Source organism: Psammomys obesus, unplaced genomic scaffold (assembly GCF_907164565.1).
Source record: "Psammomys obesus unplaced genomic scaffold, mPsaObe1.curated_primary_1811, whole genome shotgun sequence".
NCBI classification, from domain to species: domain Eukaryota; kingdom Metazoa; phylum Chordata; class Mammalia; order Rodentia; family Muridae; genus Psammomys; species Psammomys obesus.
The window spans coordinates 3,983,609-4,004,758 of record NW_026590663.1 but is presented as its reverse complement, the minus strand read 5'-3'; positions in this window follow the sequence as shown (position 1 = coordinate 4,004,758).

The following is a 21,150-nucleotide window of genomic DNA, read 5'->3' as shown; positions in this document are numbered from 1 at the left end:
TTACTTAAGGTAGTATATCTGTGTGCACCAAGAGGAATGTTTACATTTCAATAATCAGTGAGGCAGCTCCCAACAGAGATGATGCCAATGTCACATAACTTAAAAGGTGCCTTTGGCTTACTCAGTTGGGAAAGGTGAATAAATAAATTCGATAGGATCACAATTAAACACTTCTTAAAGACTATGGGGTGTGTGTGTGCGTGCGCTTGGGTGAGTGTGTGCATGCGTGTGAGTGTGTACATGCATGTGTGTGGAGGGTGGGTTGTTGTCTTTGATAGCCATTCACTTTATTTACTTTAGGAACCCGGAGCTCAGTGACTTAGCTAGTTTAGCAAGTCAGTTCGCCCTGCAGATCCCCTGTTCTGCTCTGAAGGGTTGGGATAAAAAATGTTCTCCCGTGTCCACCTGGATCTGATATGGATCTGATATGGAATCTCATCTCTAGTTGTCAAGTTTGTATGACAAGCACTGTGTACACCGAACCATTTCCCAAGCCTCCTATTATTCTTATACATATATGCATACACACACACACACGTAGATACACACAAAATATAACTATGGTCACACCTTCCTGAAAATATTTGTTCTAAGGCACGGTTCATTTTGTTGGACATAAAAATTCCAGTGTGATATTCAACTCTTTTACAGACTCACTCCAACAATTCTGTGCTGTTGCCGAACTTAATATCTTATGTTAAAACCGTGCACACACCATTAACCTTCTCCTGCTGGAGGCAGTGGAGGATTAGAGTCTAGCCCTCCGCTCCCGTCCTGGCCTGTCCACAGCAGCTGCCTGCATGTCAGTAAGCAGCATTGGATGGCTAAACTTTTCTGGAATGAGGACATAGGAGCTTACAATGTTTGAGCAGTTTTGATCACCCGAGGACAGGTCCTCTAGTATCTTTAATATTTCACTCTTTCTTTGCCGTGGAACTCACCAGGCAGCCCACCTAAAAGTCCCCTTTTCTTCTTGCCCAACACATGTCTAACGTCAGCTTAAGTACAGTGCCAGGGAGCTTCCTTGTCTCCACACAACCCCTTGACACCGTGTCTAGGTTTACAGGTTGGGAAGAACAGAAAACTATCCCTACCTTGAAATCAAAATTCGATAGCCTGAGTTCTCTGTTCTTCAGAACCGTTCCAAGAAATGTGGCTCCTCTGGAGCCCTTTCAAATATCTCCTTAGTGGCTATCAGGACTCCGTTGAGCCTTCTCTTCCCAAGGCTGCATAGCCCCTCTTACTGTGACATAGTTGAACTTCTCGTCATTTTGACAGCTTTTCCATGAACACACTCATTTATCCATCTCCAAAAGAGGCTCTGAACTATCATCTGTCCACCAGGCACAAGCAGAACAGCACACCATCAAGTAGGCATCCCTCCTCTCTTAAACATCACACCTCTATGAACTTGGGCAAAATCAGATAAGCTTGGAGGCTATAATGTCACACAGTGAACCTGAACCCTTCCTGCCCCAGCACCACAGTTCATATTTTTCACTCCATTTGCAGAGCCGTTCCCCATGCCACTGTTTATTCCTACTGTTTTTTTTTTTTCTTGTTAAGGTTTGACCTGTATTCCCGTCTGCTGAGATTGAATGCATCTATCTCTACCCTCCCAACTATTCTATTCACAGACATAATAAGCACGTCTTATATGTTCTTGTGCTCTGTTGACAAGGACAAACTTGGAATAGAAATTAGCATAGAACAGAGGCCTCCAGGCTGGCATGTCTCTGTTACTTAGCACCCTTGAGAAAAGCTGTTTATCCACTTCAAATCCTCTTGAAGTCACTGCCATCCAGCATCCATGTCGTCTCTTTTTTGACATTCAGATCGTTACAGAACATGTCAAATACCTTGTAGATGCAGAGTATGGACACCATTCCGCGACTTTATTTTTATTTTTATTTGCTTTTGTTTTCAAGACAGGGTTTCTGTGTAGCCCTGGCTGTTCTGGAACTCGCTTTGTAGACTAGGCTGGCCTCTGCCTCCTGAGTGCTGGGATTAGAGGCCTGCACCACTACACCTGGCTTTTACTTCTATTTTAACATTCCTTTACTGATGGACAAAAATGCCAAGGAAATCTGGCACCTGGGTTCCCAACAGTAATCTTCCCAAGGGATTCAGGTATTCTATCCATTATTCAAAAATACATATTCAATGTCAGTGTTTCATGGCCATCCACCCATACACTATGGACATCACTGGAGTTTCTTGCTTTTAAATACTGTGTTCTAGCTGCTTGGGGATGGTTCAGTCAGTAAGGCACGTATTGCATAAAGGTATGGGGACCAACACCCGCATAGGAACAAAACCAAACGCCAACAAACGAGCATGAAACCCAGCATGGACACCTGTGTCTGTAACCCCAGCACCAGGAAGGCAGAGGCGGGCAGACTCATGAAGCTCCTTCTCCAGGTCCAGCTAATGACCCTGTCTAAAAGATGGAGATACCCCAGGCCTCCATATGCATACACATGTGCAGGTGTAAATAGAAAATAACAAACTCGGGCTATCAAAATAGGTAGTCGGTAACGTTTGCTGCCGAGTCCAAATGACCTGAGGTCAATCCTTGGTTCCCGTGTGGTTGGAGAGAAGCCATTGCTGCAAGTTCTTTCCTGAGCTTTAAAGTGTGTCATGGCATGCGTACTCACCCACACGGTACACACATGTATAAAACTTATTAAAATCAAGAAATAAAGCCTTTAAAAGAACAGTGCATCGTAGACACCTTCCCCATCCTTTCTCTTCCCTTTCAACGTTAGCAAACTCACGGCTGCTCCGCAGGAAGTGTTATTCAGTGAACTTAGCAATCACCACAGCAAATGTCTGCTGAGGCCTCAGATACTGCATGCACTGAACAGATAGAGTCACTCAGTGTTCACAGCACACTCCTCCAGTTTTACTGGTGAAACCAAAGCCAAGTTGGTCGGTCAGCCTGCTTGTGCTCACACATCAAAGTGATGGTGGAGATGCGGTCATCTCTAACGGCCCACACAGGCTCGCCCAGTTCACCACTGCTGAAGGGTGTCAGGAAGCACAGGCCTCCCTTCATAACCCACAAACTCATCAATGCCAGGAAAAGTTTTGTTGGAGAATTTAAACAGTTCACAAATTAATTGACTCCTAAAAATTAGGCATATTTTTATTTGAAACTATTAGGCATTCTTATAAAAGCAACTAAAGTATAAAATTATGATATTTCAATTCTCAACAACAAAGCAGTGATAAGTACTTTATAGAAATAAAACATTTTCTACATAGACAATTCCCCAGAAATTCTTCAGTTAACAGCCAATGAGTGTTGGCCTTTTTTTTTCATTTTAAAGAATATTTTTCTGATCTGAACAAAAACATCTATCTTTACAATTTATGACAAAAATAATCCTTCATAGAAATTTATGTTAATTATTCAAAAAAAAAAAAAACCCAGCAAAACCAACCCGTTATTTCTAACCCCTCAGAAACCATGAGAACAGATAAGGCCAAGCTTGGGGTTTTACACGGTGTCCCTCATTAGTACATTCCTGCTTCAGCTGTTTTTCTCACAATATAGTTCTGTGATGCATAATAACTGAGTTGATGTTCTATGAATCAACGAATCAGTCCCGGCCTTCTGCTGTAATTAGATAAGGGAGCCCATCAGTGATCAATCCGACGAGTTTCTACAACACCCTGTGTGTCCATCTGTTCCAAAGATTCCCAATGCCGACACTCCAAAAGCAAGCCGGTGAGGTACAGATCAAATATTTCATAATCTCACCTTTTGGAATGATCGTCTTGTTATTCTTATCCAGGGCCTTGCCTTCCTAAACCAGAGGAAGTGCCGTGGAGCTAATGTGTTCCTCGGTGTATCTAAAATTAAGTATCCAGCCGGTTGTTAAATTAAGATCTGACCTCATGCGGCAGAAACACAAGTGTTCCCTGGCACAGAGAAAGAATCACCCATGACTTCTGTTGACTCTCATCAAAAGAAACACAAGGCCACAGAAGAATAATAAGATTAACTGTGTTCTGATTGGTTTAAAGAGTTTACAGAAATCATGAGCTGCCTGCCAGCTAGCTGCAGGGAGGCGCCTTGCTGAAGGAGCAAGACCTTCCACCCACACTAGTCACAACACCCTGCAGGATAAAATCAAGGAGTCCATTTGTCCATTTTGTGTGTCAGCAGACCCCCATGCTCCGGGTAAGTTTCAGTGCCCACTAGCTTTTTCATTCTTCAACTTTTAGACCCAAGTCAAATGATATTTGATGCAATCATACCAATTTACTTGCCTTGACTATGATTTGCTCTTAGTTACCCACTGCCAGTTACCCACAGATACAGAGGTCTCAGCTGTTGATACACAGATCAACAAGGAAGTATATGGACTAGTAAATGTGTGTGTGAGTATGTGTGTGTGTGTGTGTGTGTGTGTAACAGATATAAAGCAAGCAAAAACAAGACAGAAAAGTACTTTAGTTTAAGGGACCATTTCCTTAAAGGACCACAAAATCAAAGAAAAGAAAATTAACTGCAACAAATGAAGCCTGCTGTCTTGCCGGTTTCCTGAGGGGGACAGACTGCCTTGAGTTTACTTTGACGAGGATATCTCTGTGTTAACCACTGTCAGCATTCACAGAGCCACCTGGCTTCTGTCTGTCCCTCTCCCTCCCACACTGACACAACCCTGCCCAAGGCCCTCTGGACTCCTGGTTTCTGACTTGAGTCACAGACCTCACTCCTCATCTTACATCTCCGAGTTAGATTCCTCGGCCTTGATTTTCCTGCACTTTCCACTGTAGGACTCTGGGAGCAGAAGCGTGCTAGATGTCATTTTTCTTTTCACCTCTTTGTCTTTTATGCTACTGAGTAAATATGACTACTGTAGTAAATCTGCCATTGACCTACCACTTCAGAAAAACCCGAGTGTGGAAGCAGCAGCCCTCTGCCTGCCCTTCAGCTATGATAGACAGGGAGCGCTTTTGTCGTCCTTGGAGCTGGAGCAAGCTTTGACAGCACAATTGCGCTTCTATCACTTTTGACCGAAAAAGCAAAGGGCGAGGCTTACGAGCTATGCACATTTTCTAAATTATTAACCTAGTTTGTTATTAACCTGATGGAACTTTTCGGTAAAAATTGTTATAAAAGGCACCAAAGATGCCAAATACTTCAGTTTTCATACAATGCTGTTCTGATGGCCATACTAAAAACTCACATAAATCTTTGGAGTCTAACAATTTATGGGAAAACGTGAAGTGAACATTTTCAAATGTGGTTCAGCGTGTTTCAGTAATCTGTTTGCTCTTAAATCATTTTGGGCTCCCACTCGTATAGAATGGTTACTGTAGATTCCTTTTCCAAATCTTGTTCAATATAGTGTTTAAAGCAACTCACAAAAAGGGCAAACATGAGAGACTTTGTGGTTAAGCGAATGCCACAAGCTATCGACCAACAGACTTCTAAATAAATGCTATGGCCCTCATGCTCTCTGACACCTTTGATTTGCTTTGAGTCGTGTGTAGTGGCAGATTCCTGTACTGCCAGCACTGGGGAGGCAAAGGCCAGCTTCCGCTACAGGCTAAGACCCTTTTTTAAACAACAAGAAGTATCGAGACTCAGTGTACTCAGCAGGGTTATGGAGACTAATAATAATGGGACTGTGCCATTCACCGCCTTTTTGAGGCCTGTTCCTCAAGTCAGCAGTCATCCACATACATACGTAATAATAACCTTTGAGTAAAGAGTGATCCTGTTATCAATAATTATCTTCACAAGTACCTTTTAAAGTGTCATTTCCTGTCAATTTTCTCAAAGTGGAAATGAAATGAATCTGATTTCAAACAATGTACATGGGAAATTGTAAAAGAGTAGATAACTTTTTAAAAATCATGTCTTTGCTTCTGGGATAGGTCACTCAGGATGATCTTTTCTAGTTCCCACCATTTTTCTGCAAATTTTATTATTTCCTTGTTTTTAACAGCTGAGTAGTATTCCATTGTGTAAATGTACCACAATTTCTGTATCCATTCCTTGGTTGTTTCCTGATTCTGGCTGTTATGAATAAAGCTGCTATGAACATGGTTGAGCAAATGTCCATGTTGTATACTTGAGCATCTTTTGGATATATGCCTAGGAGTGGTATAGCTGGATCTTGAGGCAGCACTATTCCTAATTGTCTGAGAAAGCACCAGATTGATTTGCAAATGGAATAGACATCAGAAGAAGGGGAAAATAAGGAACAAGACAGGAGCCTACCACAGAGGGCCTCTGAAAGACTCTACCCAGCAGGGCATTAAAGCAGATGCTGAGACTCATAGACAAACTTTGGGCAGAGCGCAGGGAATCTTATGAAATAAGGAGGAGATAGAAAGACCTGGAAGGGTCTGGAGCTCCACAAGGAGAACAAAAGAACCAAAAAAAAAAATCTGGGCTTAGGGGTCTTTTCTGAGACTGATACTCCAACCAAGGACTATATATGAAGATAACCTAGAACTCCTGCTTAGATGTAGCACATGGCAGCTCAGTATCTAAGTGGATTCCTAGTAAGGGTAACAGGGACTGTCTCTGACATGAACTCAGTGTCTGGCTCTTTGATCACCTCCCGCTGAGGGGGGAGCAGCCTGATCAGGCCACAGAGGGAGACTATGAGAGATAGTCCTGATGAGACCTGATAAGCTAGGGTCAGATGGAAGGGGAGGAGGACCTCCACAATCAGTGGACTGGGGAAGGAGCATAGGAGAAGATGAGGAAGGGAGGGAGGGAAGGTGGGATTGGGAGGAGACAAAGAGGGTGGGGCTACAGCTGGGATACAAAGTGAATAAATTGTAACAAATAAAAATTATATTTAAAAGTGCCTTTGATTTGCTAGTGGCAGTGAGTTTCTGAGAGAAGTGGGACTGACCAGCAAGGGATTATTGACTAGCCCCCATCTGAGGAAGGTGCATGCAATGTGAATGCAATCCAGAGACGCCTCCCTGCTCTCTATATTTAGGGACACATGCATGTCCTGGTTCAAGATGATAATTATAGCAAGGGACATGGAGAATCTGAGGCTAGAATGCCTGAGATGTCCTGTTAGAGGCTGCCGTTGGACGAAGCCGCGTCTATTTAGGGAGTTAGGGAGTTTGGGTGGTATTGAATGGGAATTCCAAGGGAGTGGTGCGGTATCCCTTCGTTCACATTTAATTAAGGCACCTGCTGGCCCTGAATGCCTCACTTTGTGAGATCTGCAGGCTTGTCACCCTGAAATGAAATACAACTCTATCATTACACCCAATCCGTGCACTGTCCCTCAAAGCCATTTATCACGTTCCCACTACTCTAGCTAGTTTCTATAAAACCCTATAAGAACTGTACACTAAGTTCTCCCTGCTGGAAAAAAAGCTGGTGTTATTGAAACCCCGTGGAGGAATCCTAGCCTCACGTTGACAGTGTGCAATACCTGTGTATGTGCCATGAGGAACAGCAGAAGTGCAAGAAAGGAAACCATCAGTTTCCAGCTTGCTTCCAAGGTGCTTGGATGATCGTCTTGTTTTTTCAGGCTGGAACCCAAAGAACCGACACCGAGCCAGATGTCTCAGCACCAGACTCCTCCAGGAGCGCTGGTGTCATACATCTGTGGAAGAGCCCGGACTGCTGACACCATTCTAGTCACCTCACAGACAAGCACCAACACATTTGCAAGTGGAGGAGAGAATTAATAAAATTTATCAAAGACATTAAAAATTAAACGACCACATGGAACTGGGCACCATGGCTCACACCCGGAATCCCAGCACCCCAGAAGGCAGAGGCAGGCGGGTCTCAGAGGCAGTTGGAGGCCAGCCTAGTCTACAAAGGGAAACCCAGGACAGCCAAGACTTCACAGAGAAACCCTGTCTCAAAAAACAAAAACAAACGAACAAAACCAGCAAAACCCCCATGGTATGATCTAGCATTCTATTTCTGAGCATGCCTGTGCTCATTGAGGCATGATTCAGAGTAGGTGACATACAACCAAGTCATACATCCAGCAGTAGATGCCCAGTGTACGTCGTAATGGGATGTTATCCAGGCCTGCAGAAGAAAGAATCCTGGCGTTTGCAACAAGACGGAGGAGCCGAGGAGGAGCTGTGTGAAACAATCCAGACACAGACAGACAAACACCACTTATTTGTGGAAACTGAAAAACAGAACTTGCAGAAGCAGAATAGAAAAAAATAGTGTTTTCAGGGTCACAAGGGTAGGCAAAAAATGTACATTATTTCAGTCATAAGACGAATCAGCTTGAGAGTTCTAATATACAACATGATAACGTGTTACATACTCAGAGCTTGCTAAAATAGATCTCAGGTGTTCTTGTCATACACAATGGCCATTATCACAGATGATGTCTGTGTCTATATTAACCTGATTGTGCTAATGATTTTACTTATCTCAAATCACCACTTTATATATATATATATATATATATATTTACAACTTATTCACTTTTTATCCCAGCTGTAGCCCCATCCCTCATCTCCTCCCAGTCCCACCTTCCCCACCTCCCACATCTCTCTCTTAGTCCATGCACATTATGTATTTTAAGTTTACATGAATTTCATTTCTCAATTGGGACCTCAATAAAAGTAAAGTCGTTTCTTTTTAAAATTTTCATATAATATATTTAATATTATTCTTCCCCTCATCCAACCCTCCAAAGATCTCCGCCTCCTTAGCATCCAACTACACGTTTTCCCTCTCTTAAAAATCCAAACAAAACAACCCAATCACATATCATCATCACCACCATCATCGCCACCACCACAACAATTACAAAACACTATGGAGTCCACTCTGTATTGGTCAACCACTCCTGAGCATGAGGTCTACCATCCGGGGTAGCTGACAGACTACTGAAGAACATGGATTTCTCTCTTCCTTCAGGCATCAACTGCTAATAGCTTCTTGGTTAGGGGTGGGGCTTTGTGCCCATTTCCCATCTTTCATGCTGCTGTTTGACCATTCCATACATGAACGCAAGATTTTCTGACCACTCTACTGCTCCTTTATCTCTTTCCCTAGTCTGTTGATCTCCCTATTCCCCGGCACCACTACTCATCCATTTTCTAGTTTTATGACATTCGATTCAGTTTTGTGACATATTTAGTTTAACCAGGGACATTACCACTGGATTTGAACTAGCCACTGAAGACTGGTGGGGCCATCAAGCTGGAAATCTTTTAAAAATAAAAGCAATAATAGGGTTGAAACCCAGGTCAGACAGTACAATTGTTATTCTAGCTGCATTATTTATTAATTCTTACCTGTCTACGCTAGTGATTTTTAAATTGTTCTTTAGGGCAAGGGGGAAAGGACTTCTCTTTCTTGTGTGAACAAATTTGTTTCATCAGCATTTAACAAGGTTAAACAGCTTACTTTTTTTTTTCACAACAGTGAATCTGTAAGAGGAAAAATATATATAATATAAATGCAAGGTTATTTTATTTCTTTGTTCAGTTAATTATATCCCACATCTGAAGAACTGTCGAGGGGTTGCTAGCATATTTATTTGCCTGTCTATTCCCTATACTGCTACTACAGTGTTTTAATTACTGCAGCAGCACAGAATGATGTGACATTTGGAAGAGCAAGACTTTATTTTTATTTCAAAATCCTTGATGTCACATGTTGTTTCTTACACATGATCTTCAGGATCATTTCTAGTAATAAAAATGAAATTTCAACTAAAAGAATGCCAAGAAAAGATTCATTTGGGAAAAAATTGACATATGTAAAAATATTGACTTTTCTCCTCAGGAAAATTATATGTCTCAATTTATTTTCTTTTGAATTAAAAAAAGTTTCAAAAATTCTTAATGAAATTCTGAACAGTCCCTCAAGAATTTATTGATTAGTATTTCATAATTTTTGATACTTTCTGAGTATTGGAGCCTTTCTCTAATATACTTGAAATCATTGACTTTGACATATTGAAAGCTAATCTTTGTGTGCTAATTTTGGCTCAGTTGCTCTTCAGAGCTTTTATCTGCTCTAACTTTCAGGGTTGCTTTTCTCAACGTGTGTGTGTGTAGTGTCTCAGCATTATGGTTGCTGAAAGGTTGGAGATCTATGTCTATGACTAGCCTACTGTGGAGGTGGAGCGGGAGAGACTCTACTAAAAACTTTGGATAAGAAATTAGCATGTAAGCACCAGTAAGTCTTTTGAAAAGCTCATGAAGCAAGCATAAAACAAAGAGACACTGCAGAGCCAAACCTGAGGGCTCAGAGAAGAAGGAAGGGCCTGCACGTCCTAACCACAGCTGCTAAGACCATCAGAAAACGAAGCGCCTGGGCGCTGTCTTCCTGGGCTGGAGTCTCCCAGTCACATGAAACACTGTTGTTGGGCTTGGGAGCTGGATGAGCTCTGATTTCTCTTTAATTCTCTGAGCTAGATCGCTGTTATCCGAAGCCCAGTTTGTAAGCATCCCCTAATTTTATAGTTTGGGATTTTGCTAAATTATTTAAGTAGTTTTTACCCTGCCTTTTCCTCTTATGTGAGTTATATTTTAAACCAGGGGCTAATGATTTGCTAGGCAGTATATACAGTGGTTTCTTTCGTAGTCCTTCCATCACCTCTGGGCATCTGAATGAGATGCTTCAGTTGCTTTTGAACAAGATTCATTCATCTGCTAAGCATGTACCTATTACTTACCATGTGCCAGAAACAGGACTGTAGCAAATTCTCATAATTTGATTTGTACAAGTTTAAATCAAAGAACATCAAGGGCCAGAGAGATGGCTTAGCCAGCGCGGTGCCTGCCATGAAGCATGGAGATCTGATTTCTAGCACCTACAGGTTGAGCAGGGTGATGGATACCTGCAATCCCAGTGTTGTGAGGGAGGAGGCAGGGTGTGGAGACAGACAGATTCTTGGCTCTTGTCCTCCATCCAATGAGCCTCAGCATCAGTGACAGATACAGTCTTAAAAGATAAGGTGGACATCCATAGAGGAAGGCACCCAGTGTTCACCTCTGGCCTACACACACACACACACACACACACACACACACACACACACACACACACATTTTTAAAGGATATTTAGAAACTTATCTGTTGTGTAGTGAAGCTTGAAGCCAAAGCATCAAGAGTCAGATAAAGGGATAAAATATCCCCATAGGACTTTTGCTGGGCAGGGTCCGCCTTTCACAGCCTTAATCTAGGCACCTGGAAAATGATCTTATTTTTTTTTTTTACAGTTGCCTAAATAAATGGCCATATCCTACCTCCACTCCAGAACGCTAACACTTACCAATGAGCACAACTAGTAAAGTGAAAGTGTTACTTCATGCATGAGTTCTTGATGATCTTGTTTTCAAAATCTAGAGATTGGGGAGTTAGAGAGCTTCTACACACAGCTTAAAGACGCAGAGACTCCCACTGGCTGTGTTTAAGAGGACTGCACCCTCCCTGTGAGAGACATGACAAATCCGGACAAAGCTGACTGCTGAGGGATCAGAAAGGGAAGACATTTTAAAAGGGAAGTAAGATCCAGTATCACTTACTACAGTGGATGCCCATGATGCAGCCAGAGCTAGCTAATGGGAGATGAGCACAGGGCACAGATTTTCTGTTCCACTTGCTTTCCAGATGTATTTTGAACTCTTCCAGGATGGAGACATGTATAATAAATATTGGTCTCTTTTCATAACATACGTAACAAGGCGGTCTCCTACAGTCCTTAGCACAGTTGCTTTTGGAGTAGTTTGTGTCTTAATAGTCATAATGCTGGGTAGTATTTACTGAGATTTTGTTTTAACCAAGCATTAGGCCAAGGCCTTTGCGTGGGGCTTCAGGTACACAGCCTGAAGCCACAGAGACACTTGAGTGAAAGAACAAAAAGATTAAATCCACTTTCATCTTCAGGCACCTATGTGGTGCTTTGGTGAAGGGTTGCTTCCATGTAGGGAACAGTTCCAGAGCTGCTGACCTTCACAAAGCAATTTTTATCCTCTATATGTAAAATCCCATTTAATTACCCCGAAAGGTAGATGACATGTCTTAACCCTGTGACCATTTTCCAGGAAGGAGGAAAAAATTAAGGGGTTAATTAAATTTCTGCACAGTCATGTAGCTAATGAGAGGACCAGCTAGGATTTTGACCCAGACAGAGGTAAGCATTATGCTAGATGTTTTCAGACGTGTGAATGTGTCTGGGAACAGACACTGGTCCTAATCACAGTCATTCTGCTCCTAGCTGAGCCAGAGATGCTGTGTCTTCCTACCATGATGAGTGGCTGCCTCGAGGACTGGAGGGCAGAGGCACGCTCGGAGCTGTCCCTGTGCCTAGCAAGCTTGGTGGTGATGGCTGTTTCTCCCAGTGACTTGAGCCTCTCCAGTGGCCGAACTATGAACATGCCAGGTTCTGTGTTGGAGAACCTGAATAAGCAACACGCCTTAGGGGTCACCTGCGCCCTCAGGTAAATTATGCTTCCCTCCCTACAGGAGGGTGTACAAAATTCCTGAGCAACAGGGAAGGATGGGTAAAAGTAAGAGCCCTCACCCTCAGGATCTGGTTTTCATTTCCTGCTGTGTGAAACTAACAATTTTCTACACAACTCCAAACTGTTGTGAAGATAGACTACATAAAAACATCAACCTCTTCTCTGAGAAACAGCTCAAATTAGACTGTTAAAATGGTATAAGCTCTGGCCTAAAGCAGACACCTACTCACTCTCTGAGTTTGACCTGTTGGTACTCTGCTCTCATCAGCTGTGCCTCATACTCTGCCATACAGTTCCATTTACAAGAGGAAAATCTTTAAGAGAAGTAAGCACGCCAGCTCATATTCTTAACCTAATTTTCAGATTTACCTAATTTCTAAACCTTGCTTAACCTTTATTATAGATGTTAAGATAAATTTACGGCTTGCTTAACAGTGAGTAGTGCTTAAGTGTAAAAGTATGTGCTATCTCTTTCTTTAAAAAATAAACTGTGTCACACTGACTCATTCTGTGTAGTCATTTTTAATTAAAAAAAAAATGGTTCCATGGGTTCATTTATCTGAATATTTGGTCCTCAGTTGGTAAAACTGTTTGGGAAGGATTGGACCACAAAGTGTGTGGTCTTGTTGGAAGAAGTGTGTCACTTGGGGCAGGGCTTTGAGGTTTCAAAAGCCCATGTCATTTAAGGTTAGCTCTCTCTCTGCCTCTTGTTTGTGGATTAGCTCTCAGCTCTTGCTTCGGTGCCACTCCTGCCCACCTGCTGCCGTGCCATGACGGTCCTAGACTCACCTCTGAAACCGTGAGCCTCAAAGAAACCCTTTCTTCTATAAGTTACCATGGCTGCGGTGTCTCTTCACAGCAACAGAGAAGTACCGACGACACCCTGAAATTCTTCAGAACAAGTCAAGATACTGGTCTCACCACGGTTTGTAGGAGGCAGTATGTCTTGCACTGCAGCCCACTGCCACAGGATGCACCTCCTTCTGCTTCTGACATCATGCTCATCTGTCACTTGGATCACAGGTCTGTCTGATACTCTACCATTGCTATCTGTACAAGTCTATTTGTTCCTTTAATACAGGGCTGTCTTAGTCACAGTTCTATTGCTGTGAAGAGAAGCCATGGCCAAGGCAACTAGTATAAGAGACAGCATTTAACTGGGGCCTTGCTTACAGTTTCAGAGGCTTAGACTGTTATTATGGTAGGGAACACAGTGGCACACATGGTGATGAGGTCTGTCTTCTGATCTGTTCGCAGAGAGGGAGAGCGAGACATACTTGGCGTGGTGTGGGCTTCTGAAACCTCAAAGCTCCAACCCCAGTGACACACTTCCTCCAACAAGTCACATCTAGGACAACAAGGTCATACCTCCTAATCCTTCTCAAATAGGGCCACTCCCTGATGACTAAACATTCAAATAAATGAATGCCATTCAGTTATTCAAATTATTTGGGTCATTCAAATTTGGGGTCATTCTCATACAAACTACCTCTTTTTCCATGAACTTCTAATCTTGCCAGAACTCTATCTCCTTCCTTCACTTCCGACATGTTTAACTTATCTTCAAGAGTAATTATTTATGTCCCTGTATTATAAGAGGTTTTATTGTAAACACTTTGAAGATGGGCAGAGAGTCAGTAGGATTTTTACAGTGTCGACATTTGGCAAATGTGAATGTAAGTGAAGACCAAGGGCTGAACCACAGCAAGAGGAATCTCCAGTTTCCTCATGTACTTTATGCTCATAATTTCAACGAACATCTAAATAAGACTTTTATAATATAGGAAATGATAAGTTGAGAGTCTTAAGCCAGATTTACAATGTATTCTATAGCAAAATCAACTTGTTTTTAAATAAAAACCTAGTGAATAATTGACTTAATTTGTGGAATTTTTTTTTCCCCATCATTATCTGAGTTTCCAGAAACTAAAGGACTTTATATAGATTTGTGAATACCATAGAACCAGGTAGATTTCAAAGTGCTCTCAGATAATTTTTTTAAATTTATTACAATTTATTTACTTTGTATCCCGGCTATAGCCCTCTCCCTCACCTCCTCCCAGTCCCACCCACCTCCTCCCTTCTCCCCCTATGCCCTCTCCCTGGTCCACTGATAAGGCAATGCCAAAACCCACACCAGTGTTGCCATAGTAGCATAATCTACAGGGCAGGGGATACGCTTTCTCTGGAAATTCGCCCCCTGGGAGGTCCCTGGCAGACTCATCCCACTTGGAAAAGAAATGTATTCTGAGATTTCTACGCTTTTTCAGTTGTGGCTCTGGGGCTGGATTAATGAATCTTTTGATCTTTCTCTGTGACTCCTGAAATAGCACAACTAATTTTATAAAGAAATTTATTATTAGTAGATTGTTAAAAGCTTTAATAAAAATAATATGTAAAAAAATAAGTTTAAGAAAAGTAATGAATTAGATTTAGTATTAATAGGCATTAAGAATAGTGAAAAAATAATAGGCTCCTTCTTAAGAAAAAATAGCATGAGAGGTGCAGCTGGCGGGAGTTTCCCCTCCCTTCAGTGCCTTGTTCCTAGGGAAGATCGTAAATCTTAAGCAGGACATATGGGAGGATGGTTAACAAAGGTGTAGTTAGATTTTGATACAGAGAAAGATTTTGGCAGGCATCTGACTTAGCTCCTGACTTTCCTCTTCACTGGTTAGCAATAATGAAACTGCATTTGAGGTTTCTTTTTCTTTGTTTGCTCTGATCAAAAAGTTTTTAGGCCAAGATTTCTTGTGGGCACAGCTTTATGTTTGACTACATTTTGAGTTAAAATGTAAACTTTGTATTCTTGGTAAAAGTCTAAATGGGAAGTATGCCAACTTTAAGGTGCCTTTTGTGAAATCATTATAAAAATACTAGCTTGATTTCAGTAAAGTTGCAGCAGAGTCAAAACCATCAAGGTGTCTCTGTCTGTCAATTCTTCGCCAAAACCGTGTCTTCCTGTCCAAAGCCTTGTTCTCCCGAGGACAACGGGAGCCCGACTGGGCCGGTCTGTGGCAGGGCAGTCCTCCTCCCCTTCTATCTGACCCTAGCCTATCAGGTCTCATCAGAGCTGGCTCAGGCAATTTTTAACTTTAATTTTCACCCCAATCACGTACTGACTTGTTAAACAAAAGTCAAACAGATACTAAATAAAAGAGGGAAAATAGAAAAATCACTCAGGTATTTCTGAGAGTATTCACAGTTTACTTTGCATACGAGCAAACTGGTATCCATTCCTCAACTGAGGGACAACTGGGTTGTTTCCAGCTTCTGGCTATTACAAATAAAGCTGCTACAAACATGGTTGAGCAAATGTCCTTGTTGTGTACTTGAGCATCTTTTGGATATATGCCTAGAGTGGTAGAGCTGGGTCTTGAGGAAGCACTATCCTAATTGTCTGAGAAAGCGCCAGATTGATTTGCAAAGTACAAGTTTTCATTTCCACCAGCAATGGAGAAGGGTTCTGCTTTCTCCACAACCTCTCCAGCATGAGTTTTTGGTCTTAGCCATTCTGATGGATGTAAGGTGAAATATCAGGGTCATTTTTATTTGCATCTCTCTGATGGCTAAGGATGTTGAACATTTCTTTTAAGTGTTTCGCTGTCATTCTTTCCTCTACTGAGAATTCTCTGTTTAGCTCTGTATCCCATTTTTAAATCGGATTGCTTGATTTGTTGCTTTTTAACTTCTTTAGTTCTTTATATAGTCTGGATATCAGCCCTCTGTCAGATAGGGTTGGTGAAGATCTTTTTCCAGTCTGTAGGCTGTTGTTTTGTTCTGGCAACAGTATCTTTTGCTTTACAGAAGCTTTTCAGTTTCATGAGGTCCCCTTTACAATGGAATACTACTCAGCAATTAAAAACAAGGAAATAATGAAATTTGCAGGCAAATGGTGGGACCTTGAAAAGATCATCCTGAGTGAGGTATCCCAAAAGCAGAAAGACACACACTGTATATACTCACTTATATAGACCTATAAGATAGGATAAACATGCTGAAATCTGTACACCTAAAGAAGATAAACAAGAAAGAGGCCCCAGGGTAAGATGATCAATCCTCACTTAGAAAGACAAATGGAATGGACATTGGATGTAGGAGAAAACAAGCAACAGGACAGGAGCCTACCGCAGAGGGCCTCTGAAAGACTCTACCTAGCAGTGTATCAAAGCAGATATTAAGACTCATAACCAAACCTTTGGCAGAGTGCAGAGAATCATAAGAAAGAAGGGGGAGTTAATATGACCTGGAGAGGACAGGAGCTCCACAAGGACCAAATATATCTGGGCACAGGAGTCTTCTCTGAGACTGTTTCTCCAACCAAAGACCATGTATGGATATAACCTAGAACCTCTGCTCTGATGTAGCCCATGGTAGCTCAGTATCCAAGTGGGTACCTTAGTAGAGGGAACAGTGACTATTTCTCACATGAACTCAATGGAAGGCTCTTTGACCACCCCTCCCCCGGAGGGAGGAGCAGCCCTATAGGCCACAGAGGAGAGCTTTGCAGCCAGTCCTGAAGATACCTGATAAACCAGGGTCAGATGAAAGGGGAGGAGGTCCCCCCTATCAGTGGACTTGGAAGGTGGCAGGGAGGAGACGAGGGAGGGAGGATGGGATTGGGAGGGAATGAGGGAGCAGGATACAACTGGGATACAAAGTTAATAAACTGTAAGTGATATTAAAAAAATTTAAAAAAGAGCAAATTGGTAATGGCAAAGAATTTGGAAACAAACAAATAACCATTTGTTAGTGAGTACACAAGCTGGGAATGGTGGAGCATGCCTGTAACCCCAGCACTCAGAAAAGCAGAAGCAGGCAGATCTCTGTGAGTTCGAGCCCAGCCTGGTCTACAAAGTGAGTCCAGGACAGCCAAGGCTATACAGAGAAACTCTGTCTCAGGAAAACAAAGGGAGTACATAGCAATACATAGATTTAATGAGTGTCACTTTAATAAGAATCATAATAAAGAGATAGTTAAGTTATCCCCAACTGAAATAGTTAGGGGAAAGAGTTAGGGAAAGCAAAATTCAAGTCAAGAAAACATTTCAAAAGATAGCACAATGTATTTCCATATGTGTTTATTATGTATGAGAAAGGTACTAAAAGGTGTAGCTAGAGACCCTAAAGAAAGAAGATTTTAAAAATAACAAGCAAGAATTTAAACATACATCAAGGAAATATTCCTGAAGTAAAAAAATATTTTAATGTAACTGTAAGACAATCTACAAATGCCAGCGGAAGTCACAGCAGCTGTCAACAGAGACAGGAACTAGAAATACCAGTGGATTTTGAAGAAACAAGAAAATGTGAGTTCAGGTTTTTCCAAAATCTAATCATCTGTAAGAGGACACACAGCTCCTTGTAACAGTCCAAAGTTATGTGTTTCAAATACTCAGACTTGAAACACTTGGGTGTGTTTTTCATTCAATTACAGGAAGAGTCCTAAAAGATCTTAGAAAATTGCAAGAGACTGACTTGAACCAAATCATAAAGACAGAAAAAAATAAGAGAAATGGATTAGTGGAGACCACTGGAAATTTTCCACTATAGGACTAGTAATTAAATAAATTCAGGGCCTGGGCTTACCAAATAGGATGTTGATATCCTGTGCTCTGAAATTAGAAATTTAGAGACAAGAGAGAAGTCAAGTGGTATCGGGTGTCTGAGCTGGAGTAGTGAAGGTGAAAGAGATAGCCTGAATGATGTAGCAAATTCTGGAAGCCCAAGCACATTTACATGAAGGCGAATGCTAGGAAACACAAGCTTTAATTAAAAGCAATAGAAGAGGAGATGCAGAGCAGACAAGAGGAAGGACGTAATGTATTTTCCCTTATAAGGGTACTAATAGGTATTATATAATAGAACTGAAAATCAAAGATGTTGTACATTAGAATTAGCCATTAAGGAAATTTTAAAAAGTCAGTACTCCTAAATTCTTAATGAACTACAGAAAATAACTGAATGTATATGAAATATTTTTAAATAATAGCAGTGCAGCTACACCTATCATGCCAAAATGTAAGTGAACCTTTTTGCCCAAGAGAAAGAGTCACACGTGCATATTGTATTCTTCTTCCTCTCTGTATTTTTCTCCCTTTTGTATCTTAGAATCCAAAGGACCTGGGAATTAACGGGATCAATACAAACCCAATGAAGAATTAAAGAGTGAAAGAGAAAAGTATATAAAGAGGTAAGAAAGCATCAAGGAAAGAGACAGAAGCCATGTCCACCTTCTTTGCAGTGCTTGCTGCTGGGTAAGAAGCGAATTTATTTCTCAAAAATATGCTGTATGGTATTGTCTTCTACACCAAGTGCAGGGGATTGAGGAGAGAAATCGGTAGGGAGGGCGAGACACTGTGTGGGAAGTCCTCAAACATGGGTGGGCAGGTGTGATGCTACTGGGAAGGAGACTACTCCTGAGTGTGCCAAGTAGGGTATGCTAGGACGTCGGCAACAAGGTGAAACAGTGTTTCCTGAGTGTGGTCCACACCCTGTCCCCAACATTATCACCTGGGAATTTCTTAGAGATTCATATTTAGGTCTTACCCTAGACTTCCAAGCCCTGCTAAGCATCAGAAACTAGAATTTGGGAGACACTTTGGGGTAGGTATTGGTTGAGGTCCAGCATTCTCTGTCTTAATAAACTTTCAGATGATCCGGTAACCTCCAAGTTCGGAGAAGCAATATTTTGGAAGTTAACCGGGTTAGTGAGTTACCTAGAAACAGTTTTAAAGTGTTGGGAAATGAGAGCAGACTAGGGAGAAGTATTAGACACTGAATCAAAGAAGATGGGATCTAGTAGCCAATTTTATATAAAAGAAACAAAACCCAAAGTGACCCTGAGGAGATTTTGAGGGAAGAAGTAGGAACGAGTAAAGAGAACGAATGCTGAACTAAGAATAAGTGGAGACAGAAATGTTTCATTTTTCATGGAATTTCAAAATGTAACTTTCATTTGTTTGTCACTTCATCAAGGATTTATAGAAGTGATTATTGAGTGAAATTAAATTAAAATAATATGGTTAAATTTGAAATTTCCTTCCCTTTTACCCCCTAAATGAAGCATTTTTTTTTCTGTTTTGTTAAATTAGTAAGATGTAACCATGCTAAAAAATAATTTCAAGCCTAGGGGGAGAGGTATGTAAGCACACTTGCTGGAGTAAATGAGGAAATTGAAGGCAGGTTCCTATATATTCAGGGTTACCTGGTCACCTCCGAATAGCCCATACAGAGGACAAGACTACTCAACAGAGGCAAGCCAGGAAGGCTCCTGTGGGTCCAGTAATAACAGTAGCCTGTAGAGAAATTTTAATTCAGAACATGGCTGCTCTGGCAAGAGATCACATCAAAAGACCTAGGTCTGCATGATCCAGCTGGAACACAGACACACCTTGAATCCCGGGAGACCGAGGCAGGGAGGTCTCTGAGTTCTGTTTAGGCAGTTCAGTTGAGTTGGTGAGTTGAGAGACAGTGTAATAGAGTTGAGTTCCTGGTAGTTCAGTTTGTACCAGGGGAGTTTTGCAGAGAGAGGTTAGGAGCCAGAAGATAACAACTTGCTAGAGGTAGTTTGGGGCCAGGCAGAATAAAACAGTGAGAAACTGAGAGAAGCCACATTGAATCAGCCCGCTTGGAGAGGAGTTTGAGTCAGAACAGAGTGAGATGAACCAGCTGGCCAGAGTTCAGAACAACCTAGAAAGGGTGAGCTTATTCAGAAGCAAGTCTCTCTCTCATAGGCTAAAAGAATCCTAGGCCTAGATTAGTTTGTACGAAGGCTAGAAGCTTCTAGGACTAGGCCTAGGTTATCGGACAGAGGCAGTAAGCTTTGGAGACTTAACATCTGGCGAATAAAAGTTACTTCAGCAGCAGCTCCAGCAGCTTTCTGTGAAGGGACAGCATGCAAACCACCAGGAAGAACAACATGATGTTAAAGACGGAAACACCCCCTATATCTAAGATTTAACCACACTCCATCAGAACGCATTTTCCTTTAACTGAAACAACAGCTTTGACTTCGTATTTCTAATTGTCTAAATCACTCACAGACGTCATTTTCTCCAGGCTGTACTTCCTTCCTGCATCTTTTTTTCTTATAACTTCCCAGGCAACCAGTTTGGTTTGGAGTGCTTGCCTCCCAAAGTTTCTTTCAGAGCCTCTCCGCCAGCTCCCCACAGCCATGACAGCTATGCCAGGCTCTTAAGATATGATGGAAATTCCACTTAAATCTCTTCATCTACCCCATTCGTTGTAGTTGAGCTTCAGTGAACATTCCTGTCACACCTCCTGCTCAGCTGGATTTCATTCTAATCATATACACCCTTCTCAGTCCCAGTCTCCTTCCAGGCGCTGGCGACATGCTGGCGCCTTTATTCCCTTATTTCTCCAGCTCCTTAAGTCACTGTCACACAGACTTAGTATCATATAACATACTTAAGGATCATATAAGGCCACATGACCGAGACTTCTTTGGTTATTTACTGTTACTAGCTCTGACTGTTTGAATGGCAGGTGGACTCTGAGTTCCCTCTATCTTGGGATACACTTTTTTCCCCCACTGTCAACATGATGCTGAGATTTTTTTGGTTCAGATCCTTTTATGCTGTACTGATTGTATTTTATCTCAAATGAATCTTCCAAAACACATAAATGAACTCACACACAGTGCACGTGTGCACACACACACACACACAAACACACAGC